Here is a 19231-nt window from a genome sequence, read left to right as displayed (position 1 = left end):
CTGACATGGGGCTAGACATATAGTTCAACTATAGATGAACAGTTTCATTAAAAAACATTATTCCAAAAGTTAAAAGGGGCACTAAAAATATTGCTCTGATACATGAAATTGCCACTGCATACCTCTTCAGGGCCGGATCTAAAATAAGGCCAGCGTCCTCCGTCGCCCCTCCCTCCCAGATCGCACGCGAATCCATTCTTCGAACCGGAGCACTAGTGCTCCGGAATTAAACAAATCAATCGTGCGGCTGGATGGCATGCCTATCTATATTGGTCTCACTATAGCTATATCTATATTGGTATCAAGTAGTGGAATTCCACATTTTTTTTGTAACAACTTCCTTCATCCACTTATTTCAGCACAACTGCAGGGGATTTCTTTCTGTTACAACAAGATCGGGCAGCAGCAAAGACAGCCATGTGCAGCTGGGAACAGACACAGGCAGTGGGAGGGGAAGGGGTCTCTGACTAAAGCAGATTTCAGCCTGTCAGTCAGTGTTGTGAGAGAATGAACAGACACTCCCACACCTCATTTCAGCTTAGACTCTGAGCAGTAAGGATCTCTCTGCAGCTCTGATATAGTGACAGTTTTAAGAGGTAAATTGCTATCAAAACACTTTTTTTTCCTGCATCATTACACATTTGGGTGTTGGGTGACTACTATATCTGAATATAAAGATTATATGAAATGTCCCCTTCAATTTATGCCGCCCTAGGCCCGGGCCTTTGTGGCTTTGCCTCAATTCCGGGCCTGTACCTCTTGCTATAAATTCTGGGGGTATTATACATGAGATGCCACTGTGCTCATCTTGCTTTAAAGGGGTTGTTCATTTTGAAATTAACTTTTAGTTTGATGTAGAGAGAAATTCTGAGAACTTGCAATTGGTTTTTATTTATGGTTTTTGAGTTATTTTCTTTTTATTCAGCAGCTCTCCAGTTTGCAGTTTCAGCAATCTGGTTGCTAGGGTCCAAACTACCCTAGCAACCATGCATTGATTTGAATAAGAGACTGGAATATGAATAGGAGAGGCCTGAATAGAAAGATGAGTAATAAAAATAAGCAATAACAATGCATGTGTAGCCTTACAGAGCATCTGTTTTTAGATGGGGTCAGTGACCCCCATTTGAAAGAGGCAAAAGAAAAGGCCAATATCTCAAAAACTATCAAATATAAATAACGAAGACCAATTGCTAGGAACTGGGTATTCTATAACATCCTAAAAGTTACCTCAAAGTTGAACATTGCCACTGTTGTTGATGTCCCAAGCCCACCAATGCTGTTCCTGCGTCTCTGATTTTTAATCACTGCAGTCGGCAGCAGATTATTTTCACAATATTGGTACAGGTATGCTGGGGACCTGGGGTTTTCCGGATGATGGATCTTTCCGTAATTTGGGTCTTCATGCCTTAAATCTACTAGAAATGTATTTAAACATTAAATAAACCCAATAGGCTGGTTTTGCTTCCAATAAGGATTAATTATATCTTAGTTGGGATCAAGCACAAGCTACTGTTTTATTATTACAGAGAAAAAGGAAATCGTTGTTAAAAATTTGGATTATTTGGATAAAATGGAGTCTATGGGAGACAGCCATTCTGTAATTCGGAGCTTTCTGGGTTTCTGGATAAGGGATCCTATACCTGTACTGTTATAAAAAAAAGTGTACCAGTTTCAGTAAGTAAAAATAATGTTAACTTCAGCACAGTCTTATGCCATTAGATCAGTAATTGTTACTAGCAGCACATTTCGGGGGAGGGGGGACCCCTAAGTGCCTAGTTACACCACTGTACTTGGCTGGTATAACGCCTGGTATATTTGTACATAACATGTACATCAATTCAGAAAGGGCCGTTAGTTTAGCTCCAGTACATTATACACAATTATACATTATACACATTGTACACAAGTATCACAGAAGTCTTCCAGCTCTTCCTCCCAGTGCTGCTGTGATCTGGAATGAACCAGAGCAAGCAGGGAGTTGCACATGAGGAGAAAAAAAAAAAAAAAAGCTGCTGGTGCTCCCACTGGCCCTTCCTCCCTGCTATGTCACAGCATGTAAAGGATCTGTTCGACTAGTCAGAGACATAAGGACAGCTCTGCACCAGTAAGAAGGGGAAACAAGCTGCTGATAACACAGGAACCAGAGCAGACTGGCAGCAGGTACTAAGGAACATTTATCTGGCGGCTGTTAGAGTACATTTATAAATACATTTATAAAGACCCGTACCCGACCCTAACCCACCCGCTCCCTACCCGCATCCGACCTGGCCCGCTGCTCCCCTTTATTTATAGACCCGCCCCGCTGTGATGTCACAAAAGGGGCTGGGCAGGTGGAAGTCTATAAATTCCGGCGCTGGCAGTACTAGGCCGCGCATTTTGTCCAGGGGTCGGACTGAACCCGCCCGACCCACGGGTAAACCCGTGGGCCTCGGGTCGGCCCACACATCTCTACTATGAAACCATGGCTTAGATCAAGGCAGTTCTCCCCTATAAATGCTGTGGCATAGGAGAGGATAAAGCCTAATTAGATCAGTACGTTGGTGCTGGTCTTGGCAATCACTTTCTTTAAGAGTTAATTAACACGAGGAGATTCGGGGAGATTTTGTCACCTGGCGACTAATTGCCTCTTCTTCTGGGCGACAATCCCCCTGAACTGTCTTTGCGTGTCTATAATGAAAAGTCGCCTGCGCTAAAGCACACGCGGTGGCTCATTCATTTTATGATCATCATTTTGTAACTAAAAACCACGTTTTGCAAAATACGTGCATTAGCTGCTAAATTCATTTGTGAAACAAGGCGACCAGGGAATGTAAGTTGATCAATTTTTCCATTTTGTATGTTTGTAACTATCTTGGCCAGATCAGCTGCACTTCCATTGTATTTTTATTTTTCCATGGAGTGCTCCCACCGATCCCACTTTTTTGCACAATGAACATGTGCAGTGTCCGTGACACTCAAAACAGGTCACAAGGTCTGAAGATGCTCCTGTGGACAACTGTGAAGGCCGGATGGGACGGCATTAGCATTATACTGACACCTGCAGCTGAACTGGCCAGCAAATGCAGTCATGTGAGGGCCCATGTGGTTCTGGGACAGTTTATGCCCCAACTCCACTTTGCACAGGAGTAAAGAGTTCTGTCAGCATGCTCTTTGACTGCTACATTTAATCTGTTTATGTACAAAAGTGCAGCCTTTTATTCCAGCCTGAATCCCTGCAGCGACTAAAGGCCATAAATTACATGCACAATCAAAGGAAATGGGGTGTAAACCCAAAAATAAAACATTGCAAGCATTGCTTGCTTTATCAATGATCTTTTAATCAGCTGGCTTCTGCTACCTTGTTGAAAAGTCAGAATCATCAATGCAGTGAATACAAAAAGCATCAGACTTTTTTTATAGCAATTACACTCACAAAACTGTATATTGGAAAGTTGCCTAGTTATAATTGTTTTTAGACCACCACCTAAACGTCTGCTTTTTTATACCGTATATACTCGAGTATAAGCCGACCCGAGTATAAGCCGAGGTACCTAATTTTACCTACGAAAACTGGGAAAACTTATTGACTCTAGTATAAGCCTAGACCCTGTCTCCCAGCAGCGCACATTCTGCCAACCCCCCCAGTGATCAACCAGACTTCTTTGCAAAGTTGATGGTGACAGAGAATTGCCAAACGGATTACTGTGTGCATTGTCCCACTACCATGTGCAGAGGGTGCTGTTTGATATTGCCATCACTGTTAATCTTTCGTATAACCAACAGAGGGCGCTGTGTGATATTGCAGTCACTGTTATTCTTTCATATAACCAACAGAGGGCACTGTGTGATATTGCAGTCACTGTTATTCTTTCATATAACCAACAGAGGGCGCTGTGTGATATTGCAGTCACTGTTATTCTTTCATATAACCAACAGAGGGCGCACTGTTATTCTTTCATATAACCAACAGAGGGCACTGTGTGATATTGCAGTCACTGTTATTCTTTCATATAACCAACAGAGGGCGCTGTGTGATATTGCAGTCACTGTTATTCTTCCATATAACCAACAGAGGGCGCTGTGTGATATTGCAGTCACTGTTATTCTTTCATATAACCAACAGAGGGTACTGTGTGATATTGCAGTCACTGTTATTCTTTAATATAACCAACAGAGGGTGCACTGTTATTCTTTCATACAACCAACAGATGGCGCTGTGTGATATTGCAGTCACTGTTAATCTTTCATATAACCAACAGAGGGCGCACTGTTATTCTTTCATACAACCAACAGATGGCGCTGTGTGATATTGCAGTCACTGTTATTCTTTCATATAACCAACAGATGGCGCTGTGTGATATTGCAGTCACTGTTATTCTTTCATATAACCAACAGAGGGCTCACTGTTATTCTTTCATATTTATTCTTTCATATAACCAACAGAGGGCATTGTGGGATATTGCAGTCTCTCCCCAAGTGTACTGTTGGTATAGGAATGATTAAAAGTGACTGCAATCTCAGCTACTCCGGTCGGGTATGGATGCTGAAAAACTCGGCTTATACTCGGGTATATACGGTATATATAATGAACAAAATGCATTTTCCCCTAATGCCCATTGTACTAAAGGTAAAGGTATGGGACCGGTTATCCAGAATGCTCGGGACCTGGGGCTTTCCGGATAACGGGTCTTTCTGTAATTTGGATCTTCACACCTTAAGTCTACTAGAAAATCATGTAAACATGAAATGAACCCAATAGGCTGGTTTTGCTTCCAATAAGGATTAATTATATCTTAGTTTGGATCAAGTGCAAGCTACTGTTTTATTATTATAGAGAAAAAGGAAATATTTTTAAAAAATTTGGATTATTTGCTTATAATAAAGTCTATGGGAGACAGCCTTTCCGTAATTTGGAACTTTCTGGGTAACGGGTTTCCGGATAACAGATCCAATACCTGTACTGCCACCCCCATTGCGGCTTCCATCTCAAGTCACCAAATTTCTTGGTGGACTGCTATAATATTTCAGGAGTTGCTGTATCATCCATTTAGTGTCTATTTCAACTGTATCTAGGCCAGCAAATAAGGGTTTAGCCCCAAACCTTAATGACCTTCAAGTAGGGCTTGTTTGGAGTATTTAGGGGAGCAGACAAACCTTTAACTACAACTAAGTGGTCGCAATTAATGCTTTGAGCCCCCACCCCAGGGAACCACAAGCCTAAATTACCCTGCACTTTATAGTTAAACAGCTAGAAGACCATGTTTATTTATTTTCAATTCATTCCAAAAACAACAACCCAATACTCCATTTTGTATATACAGATATAGGATCCCTTATCCAGAAACCCGATATCCAGAAAGCTCCGAATTACGGAATGGCTGTCTCCCATAGACTCCATTTTATCCAAATAATACAAATTTTTTAAAAATGATTTCCTTTTTCTCTGTAATAATAAAACAGTAGCTTGTACTTGATCCCAACTAAGATATAATTAATCCTTACTGGAAGCAAAACCAGCCTATTGGGTTTATTTAATGTTTACATGAATTTCTAGTAGACTTAAGGCATGAAAACCCAAATTATGGAAAGATCCATTATCCGGAAAACCCCAGGTCCCGAGCATTCTGGATAACAGGTCCCATACCTGTATTAAAAAAAGATATAAATTTTACACACACCCCAGACACTTGGACTTGTATGATGTCTAATTGGCAATTAAGCAAAAACACACACACACAAGTATAAACACCGCATATTTATTGTAAGTAATCACTACTGACTAGAAGTGAAATATAAAAATGTACATTAGTTGTTTATTGTAAACAGAGTTTTTTTGTTTTAATTACATTTTACACAGAGATTCGCAAGGCAGGGGCTTTATAAATAGGTGTGAATAACAGTGAAACCCATGATATGGAGTATTCTAAGGTGAAATGCATGCTGGCCAGCTGCACTTGCTCTGAACAAACTTGTCTTTTATACAAGTTTCTGCTAATGGCATGTGTATTTCAAGTCAACTGGAATTTAGAAGCTGCCAAGTTGTTCCAGGACCTGTACTTATATACCATTTTTCTTTTTGCCTTTTTTTTTTTTTTTAACACTAGGTCACCAACTTTTAGAAATTGTAATGTTTGTACAGAAGGACCACAACTAAATGCGCCTTGAGAATACAGATTAAGTCAATTGTGTGGAATAGCAATAATGCCATTACAAATCATATATATATATATTTTTTCACCTTTACAAGCCCTGTGAGTGCAGTTTTTCGGTTTTTCCAACATTGTGTTATACATACTATTTTTAACCTGCACCCAGGCTGTCGGCCTTTATTGCATGAGTGCTCCAGCCTGACGAGGAATATATATATATATATATATATATATATATATATATATATATATATATATATATATAGCGCATTTTTCTGCAGGCCTGGTGCTGTACTACGTGTATGGATGCTTTGTTTGCAGGTCAGTTAGAGAACTTTAGGTTGGACACACTAAATATGATCTATAGCAGGGTTTCTTAACCTAAGGGTCAGGGCTACTGATGCCAACATATTGTCTAAAAAGATGCTTAATGCCAAGGTTAAAAATACAAGACGGCGGGTGGTAGTGAGACTAGGAGGGACCCAAATCAGATCCCTACACTGTTTAGTGTGGGTGTCCATTATATATTAACATTTCCTCTTATTTGAAAACCAATACTTTGTTTAAATTGGATATCAAAAGCTTAACCCTTTGCCTGCCAAGCACGTACACCGTACTTTCTGGCAGGCAAGGGCTTCAACTGCCAAGCACGTACCTTGTACGTGCTTGCAGTTTAACATGCTGTACTCTGCATCAGCGGCTTTAGCCGCCTCTGCAGAGGTTTAGCAGCATTGACAGCCCCCTGGGCAACGGGGCTGGGGGGCTGTCATGTCAGTCCTGTGACAGGATTGTCGCAGGGCCGATCTAAAAGAGGCAGACACAGCAAATCGCGTGTCTGCCTTTCTGCACTGCTTCCTCCTGCTTACCTCGTGTTCCAGTGACGCCCACACACTTCCTGCTTGCTGTGACTCTGCAGATAGATTTTCTAAGAACTTCTCCAGCTCTCAGATCACCCAGAAACGGTAAGTGGCCTTTATTTAACACACTTACATACACCTACCTACATTATACACACATACACACATACACACATACACACATACACACATACACACATACACACATACACACATACACACATACACACATACACACATACACACATACACACATACACACATACACACATATTTTAGTAAAAAAAAAAAAAGTTTTTTTTGCATTTTTCATTTTACACTTATATGGATTTATATACACACTTATACACTGTCACACAATTCTTGGAAGTGTACACACATGTATACACATTTTATTTTTTTTACTTTTTCATTTCACCAATTTGTGTTTTTTTACCCCTAAAAACTGTTTATTTCAGCAGCATGACTATTGGATAATCGATTTCGGCCACTAATTACGCTGTCGGTGCAGTTATTTTGTTATTTCATTGATTTGCACAATTTTTGTGGTTTTATTGCAATTTTATCCCTGCATTATTGTTCCTTATGTATCTTTAGTATACAGTGTGAAAAACTATTTGCCCCCTTCCTGATTTCTTATTCTTTTGCATGTTTGTCACACTTAAATGTTTCTGCTCATCAAAAACCGTTAACTATTAGTCAAAGATAACATAATTGAACACAAAATGCAGTTTTTAAATGAAGGTTTACGTTATTAAGGGAGAAAAAAAACTCCAAATCTACATGGGCCTGTGTGAAAAAGTGATTGCCCCCCTTGTTAAAAAATAACTTAACTGTGGCTTATCACACCTGAGTTCAATTTCAAAGGTTATAAAGCCATTTCTAAAGCTTTGGTACTCCACGAACCACAGTGAGAGCCATTATCCACAAATGGCAAAAACATGGAACAGTGGTGAACCTTCCCAGGAGTGGCCGGCCGACCAAAATTAACCCAAGAGCGCAGAGACAACTCATCCGAGAGGCCACAAAAGACCCCAGGACAACATCTAAAGAACTGCAGGCCTCACTTGCCTCAATTAAGGTCAGTGTTCACGACTCCACCATAAGAAAGAGACTGGGCAAAAACGGCCTGCATGGCAGATTTCCAAGGCGCAAACCACTTTTAAGCAAAAAGAACATTAAGGCTCGTCTCAATTTTGCTAAAAAACATCTCAATGATTGCCAAGACTTTTGGGAAAATACCTTGTGGACCGACGAGACAAAAGTTGAACTTTTTGGAAGGTGCGCGTCCCGTTACATCTGGCGTAAAAGTAACACAGCATTTCAGAAAAAGGACATCATACCAACAGTAAAATATGGTGGTGGTAGTGTGATGGTCTGGGGTTGTTTTGCTGCTTCAGGACCTGGAAGACTTGCTGTGATAGATGGAACCATGAATTCTACTGTCTACCAAAAAATCCTGAAGGAGAATGTCCGGCCATCTGTTCGTCAACTCAAGCTGAAGCGATCTTGGGTGCTGCAGCAGGACAATGACCCAAAACACACCAGCAAATCCACCTCTGAATGGCTGAAGAAAAACAAAATGAAGACTTTGGAGTGGCCTAGTCAAAGTCCCGACCTGAATCCTATTGAGATGTTGTGGCATGACCTTAAAAAGGCGGTTCATGCTAGAAACCCCTCAAATAAAGCTGAATTCTGCAAAGATGAGTGGGCCAAAATTCCTCCAGAGCGCTGTAAAAGACTCGTTGCAAGTTATCGCAAACGCTTGATTGCAGTTATTGCTGCTAAGGGTGGCCCAACCAGTTATTAGGTTCAGGGGGCAATTACTTTTTCACACAGGTTTGGATTTCTTTTCTCCCTAAATAATAAAAACCCTCATTTAAAAACTGCATTTTGTGTTTACTTGTGTTATCTTTGACTAATAGTTAAATGTGTTTGATGATCAGAAACATTTTGTGTGACAAACATGCAAAAGAATAAGAAATCAGGAAGGGGGCAAATAGTTTTTCACACCACTGTAGTTTTGTTGTTTGGTGCTTTGGTATAGAAAGATATATCTTACTTGATCCGTCAGAATATATGCTTTCCAAAAATATATGGGTTTCTTTTTACAGTTTGGGGGTCTTACAGCACATAACGCACAGTTGGGGTTCTCTTTTCGGCAGCTTAGTTGGCCAGCATGAAAATTCATATGCACGTTTTTCATTTGGGGCCGTACACACCACATACTTTGGTAAATCTATGCATATTGGGCATTAAACTATTCAGTAGACCTCTGACGTCCATATTTAGGGTTATTTTTCTTTGTACGTAAAACATTGTGTGCGATAAATGTGGCAAACTGCAACATTTTTAGGGTATTTTCAGATATGTAAAAATCTCTATGTTTAGAAAAGCTTTGCAGTTTGGTACTTTGCTTTAGAAAGACATCTTTATCTTGGTTGGTTTCGTCAGAATGTGTACTTTCCAAAAACATATGGTTTTGGGGGGTCTTTGCTGTTAGGAGTCAAGGGTCTATGTTTACAGAAGGCGAATCGGCAGCAAAGAAAACGCATATGCACTATTTACATTTGGGGTCCACACATGCCAGCTGCCTATTGGGCATAAAACTGTTCAGTAGACCCTTGGCATCAGTATTTATGGTGTTTTACAATTGTATGTCAGAAGTTGGGTGAGATAAATGCGGCCAATTGCAATATTTTTAGGCGATTTTCAGAAATGTAAAAACCGTTGCTTTTTTCGCCAAATTTAGGAAAGGCTTGCGACTTGGTACTTTGGAGTACAAAGACATGCATACCCAATTTGGATTCGCGGGAATGTGTAATTTCCAAAAATGTATGGTTTTCTGGGGCGAAAGTACTTTTTTCTACCTTTGCCCCCCCCCCAAAACTATGTAAATGTGTTGATTTTGCAGTACTTGAAATGACAGACTATATGGGGGTCTTCGTTATGGGGCCCCTATATGCCACGTGCTTGGGTACACCTATACATATTTGGCATAAAACTGTTCAGAGGACCCTAGGCTTTCATATTTGGGGTGATTTTTTGAAATGTCACCAAAATCACCAAATTTAGGAATGGTTTGCGGCTTGGTACTTTGGAGTACAAAGACATACATACCCAATTTAGATTCGTGGGAATGTGTACTTTCCGAAAATATATTTTTTTCTGGGGTGAACTTACTTTTTTTCTACTTTTGACCCCCCCCAAAACGATGTAAATGTGTTGATTTTGCAGTACCTGAAATGACAGACCATATGGGGGTCTTCCTTTTGGGGCCCCTGTATGCCACGTGCTTGGGTACACCTATACATATTGGGCATCAAACTGTTCAGAGGACCCTAGGCTTTCATATTTGGGGTGATTTCTCTTGATACCTAAAAGTATGTGGGAAATACGATGCTGCAGGGTAGATGATTTTTGGAAATGTCGCCAAAATCACCCAATTTAGGAAGGGTTTGCGGCTTGGTACTTTGGAGTACAAAGACATGCATACCCAATTTAGATTCGTAGTAATGTGTACTTTCCGAAAATATATGGTTTTCTGGGGTGAACTTACTTTTTTTCTACTTTTGACCCCTGCCAAAACGATGTAAATGTGTTGATTTTGCTGTGCCTGAAATGACAGACCATATGGGGTCTTCCATTTGGGGCCCCCTATACGCCACGTGCTTGGGTACACATATACATATTGGGCATCAAACTGTTCAGAGGACCCTAGGCTTTCATATTTGGGGTGATTTTGCTTGATACCTGAAATTATGTGGGTAATACGATGCTGCAGGTTAGAAATTTTGAGGTGATTTTTGTAAATGTCACCAAAATCACCAAATTTAGGAATTTGGTTTGCGGCTTGGTACTTTGGAGTAAGTACAAAGACATGCATACCCAATTTAGATTTGTGGGAATGTGTACTTTCCGAAAATATATGGTTTTCTGGGGTGAACTTACTTTTTTCTACTTTTACCCCCCCCCCAAAACGATGCAAATGTGTTGATTTTGCAGTATCTGGAATTACAGAACTGATAGCTCAAATGAGATGTCTATATTTTAGGGCCCCTATATGCCACATGCTTGGGTACACCTATACATATTGGGCATCAAACTGTTCAGAGGACCCTAGGCTTTCATATTTGTGGTGATTTCTCTTGATACCTAAAAGTATGTGGGAAATACGATGCTGCAGGTTAGAAATTTTGAGGTGATTTTTGGAAATGTCGCCAAAATCACCAAATTTAGGAATGGTTTGCGGCTTGGTACTTTGGATTACAAAGACATGCATACCCAATTTAGATTAGTGGGAATGTGTACTTTCCGAAAATATATATTTTTTCTGGGAGGAACTTACCTTTTTTCTACTTTTGACCCCCCCCCCAAAACGATGTAAATGTGTTGATTTTGCTGTGCCTGAAATGACAGACCATATGGGGGTCTTCCGTTTGGGGCCCTTGTATGCCACGTACTTGGGTACACCTATACATATTGGGCATCAAACTGTTCAGAGGACCCTAGGCTTACATATTTGTGGTGATTTTTCTTGATACCTAAAAGTATGTGGGTTATACGATGCTGCAGGTAGAAATTTTGAGGTGATTTTTGGAAATGTCACCAAAATCACCAAATTTAGGAATGGTTTGCGGCTTGGTACTTTGGAGTACAAAGACATGCATACCCAATTTTGATTCGTGGGAATGTGTACTTTCCGAAAATATATGGTTTTCTGGGGTGAACTTACTTTTTTCTACTTTTGCCACCCCCCCAAACGATTTAAATGTGTTGATTTTGTAGTACCTGAAATGACAGACCAAATGGGGCTCTTCAATTTGGGGCTACCTATATGCCACATGCTTGGGTACACCTATACATATTGGGCATCAAACTGTTCAGAGGACCCCAGACTTTCATATTTGGGGTGTTTTACATTGATACCTAATGATGTGTGGGAGATATGATTCTGTAGATTGGAAGCTTTGAGCTAATTTTTCAAAAAATTCACCAATTTCTATAAAACATTATAACTTTAGGAAACAATTGCAACTTGGTAGTTTGAAGTACAACGATGTGTTTACCCATTTTTGATTCACCAGAATCTGTTCTTTCTAATAATGGGTAGTTTTCTAGGGTAAACCTACTGTTAGTGGTTTGGCCTTGAAATCAGAATTATGCCGTTGCGGAGCGGTGCTTTGGAAATTTGGTAGTGTATTGCTTGTAGATTTTGATCTATACAAGTGAGAAATCTCCATAAAACTATATATATTTGGTATTGCCGCGTTCAGGAGACATAGACCTTTCCAAATCAGCTGTGTTCTCATACATAAAGTAAATGATGTTTCTGATATATGTGATTGTTCTTTGTGAAACATGATTTTTTTTCATTTATAGGACACTTAGAAGCCTATATTTTTTTACAGAAGTAGAATTACACCAAAATTCTTGCATATTTTGAAAGTTCAGGTTGTCCTGAAAAAAACAATATATTGTTTTCCTGGGTAAACTACAAGACCGCCCCAGGAAAGGCCCTTAAAGTGAAAGAGTGCAAAATATCTAAAAATTGCTTGGCAGTAGATGTTCGCATCTAGGACAAAACGGCTGACAGGGAAGGGGTTAAGGAACACTGGGCTTAAGGATCATTATTGCTTACTACGAGTTTTGTTTTTTTCCTCATTTTAGATTGCAAGCCCTATGGGGCAGGGACCGCTTATGTCTATTAGCACGTGGCACATAACTTTTTATATTATACAGTTTACCCTCCTATTTTTACCGTATTTTATATACAGTGCTGCATGGTTTGCATAGTCAATATCAAACTGCAAATAACCATCAGTAAGTAATAGGGCTACCGACTTACGTGGGAAAAAAAAGTTCTTCATGTGCCCAAACTAAGGATGCACCGAATCCGACCAGGATCCGGCCTTTTCCAGCAAGATTTGGTCGAATCCTTCTTCCCAGCCGAACCTGAATCCAAATTTGCATATGCAAATTAGGGCGGGAGGGAAATAGTGCGACTTTTTGTCACAAAACAAGGAAGTAAAAAAAATGTTTTCCCCTTCCCACCCCTAATTTGTATATGCAAATTAGGATTCGGTTCGGTATTCGGCCGAATCTGTAGTGAAGGATTTGGGGGTTCGGCCGAATTGCAAATAGTGGATTTAGTTCATTCCTAGTCCAAACCCTTTATATTTTATACAAGATCATGAAGTATTCCATTTTACCAAAAGGCACTGATAAAATAAAGCTGTTGCATCCCTGCAGTCATATGGTAAAACTGATATGACTCTGGTAACAAATATGGAACCTTGAGGTATCCCGAGCATTTTTTTTTGTAACTTCTAGAACACTGCTGTAAATCTACTAAAACACACACAAACACTTTAATTATTGCCAGCAATATGGATTTATGCTAGTTTAAAAAGGATTTTTTTAGGAAATCAAAGAGCTTTGTGGATAATAGGTTCCTGGATAAAAGACACTGTACCTGTATCACGTTATAGGTATAAATCAACAGTTTAGTTCAAAATTGCAGCAACATTAGTACTGAACTTAGTAATAAAACAAAGACTGGCTTGTGCTTTACACATAAATATAATATACACTGGGACTCCAGTATAAAACTAATAAAGTATGTAAAAATGTTGAAAAAGTCACAGATGCAACAGAGGAATGTGCGAAGAAATACAGAGAATATTATAAGAATAAAAAATACTTAATAATAATAGTGAGTGACTGATGAGACCAGAGCTGCTCAGTTTCACACTCAGTCCCCCTACACTCACTAACAAACAGGATTTGCTCTATTTTACATTCACTTCAGCTAGTTTTCCCCCCACAGAATATAACAAATTAAGAGAAATAATTAGAATAATGTAGGTAAAGAGTCTTTGTGTGAGGGAGAGGCTATTTTTCAGTGTGAGAGGCCCAGCCTGAGACACACACACTGCCTCACACACAGGGAGCTGGAGAAAAAGAAAATGGCGCAGAGACTAAGTCCCCACCGACTGGAAGGCGACTTTCAAGGAGAGGGGAGAGGGAAAAGGAGAGGGAAAACGCGAGCCAACAGGCCGGGGAACACTGGCGATAGGCAGCTCGGTTCGGGCTGAAGGGAATTAGGGGTTTGAGGCCGGATGGGAGCCCCGGAATGGAGAGATAAATAGTGCTGTAGGTGAAGGGGCCGGTTAGTGAGCAAAAGGGACTTAGTCTCTGGACGCCATGTCTGCCCTTTCCTAGAGGAGGAAGGGGGAGAATGGGGCAAAGGATAACAGGGTCCTACAGCTCCCACACATCACGCTCCAAAACAAACAGTCCCAGCTATACCCCAGTACCAAAATTACTCACAGTTTACTTAAAAATCTGCCTCGATCTGCAGGGAAAAAAGGGTCATTTATCAGGGGAGCGGGGTCAACCCTTCAGCAACTGGGGTTCAACACTTTAAGACATTATTTGGGGGCTCGGGGGAAAGCGTTGGAAACTTTACTAAGACAGTACTAATAGTAAGTGAGTGATTGGGGGCTGCGTATTGTTTGGGGCCGAGTTCTGCCCGGTCTAAGGGAAGTTGTTAAACGGCTGGCGCCTTCTGATTCAGTTGTAGTGGATCTGCGGTACAAGAGAAGGCCAAGTTTAGGGCTCCCTCCCCAGGAGTGATCATCGAGTGGCCCCAGAAGTGTACAGCTGGGGGGGGGGTGTAGGAATAAATGTTCACACTTAATGACGCTCTAAGGCGGAACTAGTGATTTAAAGGTCTGGGGACAAGCCACGAGGTGGGACGTGGGGTCGGCTGTAGGGGGCATGGTGGGTTCAAGCGCTTACCTGGGAGTGGTTTTGTACATGATCCACACTCATCCTTAGGAGGTTCAGGGGTAGGTGGGCCAGTGAATGAATGGGGGTTATGTGCAAGTGGGACAGCAGTCTCCTGTACAGCACGGCCGAGGAAGAGAAGCCGGCTGGAGCCGAGTGCAGCCACAGCAGAATGAGAGTGGGCAGAGACACTCAGCGGATTCTGTAACCAACTAAGTCCCGATTTAGCTTGCCTGCGCACGCGCAGCAAGACTTAAATAGCCTCGGATGGGGATTTGCATAGCGAAGCACGCCTCTTCTGCCGCTTCAGCAGCTGCCGCTTCTACTGCTGCCATCGCCTGCCTCTCAGGAGCAGCAGCATTGAAGGAGCTGTAACAATAACAGCAATAGCAGCAGCATTGAGGGAACTGTGGAGCTTGGCTGTGTCTCACTCGTGACTTTCGGCGTATGCGCAGTTATTCGGGACCGGAATGGTACTCCAACTGCACATGCACAGGCTGGGGGGGAGGAGGGAGGGGGGGTCTATGTATGGTAGGGGGGGTAGGAGGTTTTTTTTTTTCCAATTTCTTTATTTTTCACGGAAACAAATAGTTGTTTACATTTTTCATATATCTAATAGCAAGAGAAAAAACAACAGAATAGACAAAAATACAGGAAGTATCACAATACAGTAATGAAAATATCCTCCTCTTCCATGTAGTTATTCAGTATGACCCGGGGGATTGGTACCATTTCCACTTTATATCATATGGATATGTTAGTCCTCACAGCTTAAGTAGTGTAAACCAATCTAACATTCCCCATAATAATCAATCTTAACCCTTTAATTGCCACAGAACGTAGAATCTACGTTCTGTGGATCAAAGGATCAAAGTGCCACAGATCGTAGATTCTACGTTCTGCAGCACTTCCGGGTTTGCGAGCGGAGGAGCGGCTGTTAGAGCCGTTCACTCCGTTCCTACACGATCTCCTGCCCCTAGGCAACGAGCAGAGCAGGGGATCGAGTGGCCCCTGGGGCGCGATCGCCCAGGGGCCCCAAAGCAGCAGCAGGGACGCCTTTCCTATGCGCCCTGCTGCTGCTTGCACTTCACTTCACTTCCGCCCCCCCCCCCGCCTGATGCCCGTTGGAGCTGGAGATCTGCTGTGTGGGGCCCTTTCTCGTCGATCTGATGTATCTTCCCCAGGTAAGTGTTACATTTACACACACACACAAACACACCAACGCACACTTATTACAGTAATATACACTTATATTCACACTTACACACTCACACATAGATTTTTGGGGATTGTTGGGGGTCACACACACTCACAGCACCCATGCACATGCGCACATAACATGCAATTTACCCGTTGTGCACACGCATATGTACATATATGGCTTTGTGGCTTTTTTTTTTTCTTATTGCATCGTCTCTTTTTTGGCTAAAAAAAATGTTTTATTGCGAATAGCGTATTCGCTAACCGTAATGTGCAATAGCTTTTTTATGTTATTTCAGTGATTATATTGCAATTTTGGGGATTTTGGTGCATTTTTAGCGATTTTATTGAATTTTTAGCCATTGTATTGCATTTTCAGCTCTGCATTTGTGTTGTTCACTTGTTTCTGTCCGTGTACTTTCAAAAAAATATATGGTTTTCTAGGGTCTCCATGCTGTTAGGTGGTCTTATGGTGCAAATACACATACTGGGTGCTTATATTGCAGCAGCCAGAGCGTCAGCCATGAAAATTTATATACACTACTGTCATTTGGGTGCCTCTGTACACCACATAGTTTGGTAAATCTATGCATATTGGACATCAAAGTGTTCAGTAGGCACCTGACATTCATATTTTGGATGTTTTATGCTGATACGTTACGCAATGTAGAGCATATAATGGTGAAAAATGGAAGCTTTGTGATGATTTTCAGAAATGTGATAAAAAAAACGCTACGTTCAGCAAAGCTTTACAGTTTGCTAGTTTGCAGTAGAAATATGTAATTACCTGCTTTAGATTCGTCTGAATGTGTACTTTCTAAAAATATATGTTTTTCTAGGGTCTCCCATACTGTTAGGGGGTCTTGTGGTGCAAATACACATACTGGGTGCTTATATTGCAGCAGCCAGTGTGAGGAATGAAAATTTATATACACTACTGTAATTTGGGTGCCTCTGTACACCATATGGTTTGTTAAATCTATGCATATTGGGCATCAAAGTGTTCAGTAGTCCCCTGACATTCATATTTAGGATGTTTTATGATGATACGTTACGAAATGTGGGGCATATAATGGGCTAAAATCAAGCTTTGTGACGATTTTCAGAAATTTTAGAAAAAAACGCTACGTTCAGCATAGCTTTACAGTTTGCTAGTTTGCAGTAGCAAGATGTAATTACCTGCTTTAGATTCATCAGAATGTGTACTTTCTAAAAATATATGGTTTTCTAGGGTCTCCATACTGTTAGGGGGTCTTATGATGCAAATACACATACTGGGTGCTTATATTGCAGCAGCCAGAGCGTCAGCCATGAAAATTTATATACACTACTGTCATTTGGGTGCCTCTGTAAACCACATAGTTTGTTAAATCTATGCATATTGGGCATCAAAGTGTTCAGTAGGACCCTGCCATTCATATTTAGGATGTTCTCTCTTGGTACCTAATTCTATGTGAGACATAAGATACCAGAAAGTGAAAGATTTGAGGCGATTTTCAGCTATTTCATCAAATCTGACAATTTTGTGAAAGCATTGCGACTCAGTAGTTTGGAGTATGAATACATGGTTACCCACTTTGGATTCGTCTGAATGTGTACTTTCCAAAAATATATGGTTTTGGGGGGTCAATGTATTTTTTTGTGTTTTTGCCCCACAAAAAATGCAGTCAATGTGTTGATTTTTCATTAGCTGAAGTTACCCACAGGACTATTTGTATGCGCTAACTTCATTTTGGGGCTTCTAGATGCCATATACTTTGGTAGACCTATGAACAATGGGCACCAAACTGTTTGGAGGAACCCTGGTAATAATATTTAGGGTGCTTTTTCTTGGTACATAATGATACATGGGTGATATGGTGCTGGGAAGTTGAGCTTTGAGGCAATTTTCAGATATTTCACCAAAACCAACAATTTTGGGAAAGCCTTGCGACTCAGTAGTTTTGAGCAGAAAGGCATGGGTACCCATTTTAGATTCGGTAGAATGTGTCCTTTCCAAAAATATATGGTTTTGGGGGTGGGGGTAAATGTATATTTCTGTGTTTTTGCCCCACAAAAAATGCAGTCAATGTGTTGATTTTTCATTAGCTGAAGTTACCCACCGGACTATTTGTATGCGCTAACTTCATTTTGGGGCCTCTAAATGCCAGATACTTTGGTAAACCTATGAACAATGGGCACCAAACTGTTTGGAGGAACCCTGGCAATAATATTTAGGGTGCTTTTTCTTGGTACATAATGATACATGGGTGATATGGTGCTGGGAAGTTGAAGCTTTGAGGCAATTTTCAGATATTTCATCAAATCCGATACTTTTGGGAAAGCCTTGCGACTCAGTAGTTTGGAGCAGAAAGGCATGGGTACCCATTTTAGATTCGGTAGAATGTTTCCTTTCTAAAAATATATGGTTTTTGGGGGTAAATGTATATTTGTGTTTTTGCCCCACAAAAAATTCAGTCAATGTGTTGATTTTTCATTAGCTGAAGTTACCCACAGGACTATTTGTATGCGCTAACTTTATTTTGGGGCTTCTAGATGCCAGATACTTTGGTAAACCTATGAACAATGGGTACCAAACTGGAGGAACCCTGGCAATAATATTTAGGGTGCTTTTTCTTGGTACGTAATGATGCATGGGTGATATGGTGCTGGGAAGTTGAAGCTATGAGGCAATTTTCAGATATTTCATCAAAACCGATAGTTTTGGGAAAGCCTTGCGATTCAGTAGTTTGGAGCAGAAAGGCATGGGTACCCATTTTAGATTCGGTAGAATGTATACTTTCCAAAAATAAAAATTTCTGTGGTTTTACCCCACAAAAAAAGCAGTCAATGTGTTGATTTTTCAGTAGCTGAAGTAAGTCCTGGACAATTTGGATGTGGTAACTTTATATTTGGGTCTCTAAATGCCAGGTACTTTGGTAAACCTATGCACAATGGGGATCAAACTGTTCATCAGACCCCTGGCAATCATATTCATGCTTTTTCTTGGTATCTTATATATTGTGTGTGATATGCGGAGCAGCAAAATAAAAGATTTGAAATGATTTTTCAACATTTTTATACATTTTTATAAAAACTGCTACGTTCAGACAAACTTTGATGTTTGGAAGTTAGGAGTAGAGAGACATAGTTACCCATTTTGGAATCAGCAGAATGAGTTCTTTCCAAAAATGCATGGTTTTCTGGGGTAAACCCACTGTTTCAGGATTTTGTGGCCTTGGAATCTAAAGTATGCCGTTTTCTGGCTCCTGCTTT

General features: G+C 40.7%; 1 long non-coding RNA gene across 3 annotated transcripts in view; it reads left to right on the top strand.

The window, feature by feature from the left end:
• Positions 1–19231, top strand: part of LOC108702813 — a 75308-nt gene that overhangs the window by 22823 nt on the left and 33254 nt on the right. The window lies entirely within an intron of this gene.

This window comes from Xenopus laevis, chromosome 9_10S (assembly GCF_017654675.1).
Source record: "Xenopus laevis strain J_2021 chromosome 9_10S, Xenopus_laevis_v10.1, whole genome shotgun sequence".
Lineage (NCBI taxonomy): Eukaryota > Metazoa > Chordata > Amphibia > Anura > Pipidae > Xenopus > Xenopus laevis.
The sequence above is the reverse complement of the archived record's forward strand: the minus strand, read 5'-3'. Positions and strand labels throughout refer to the sequence as shown.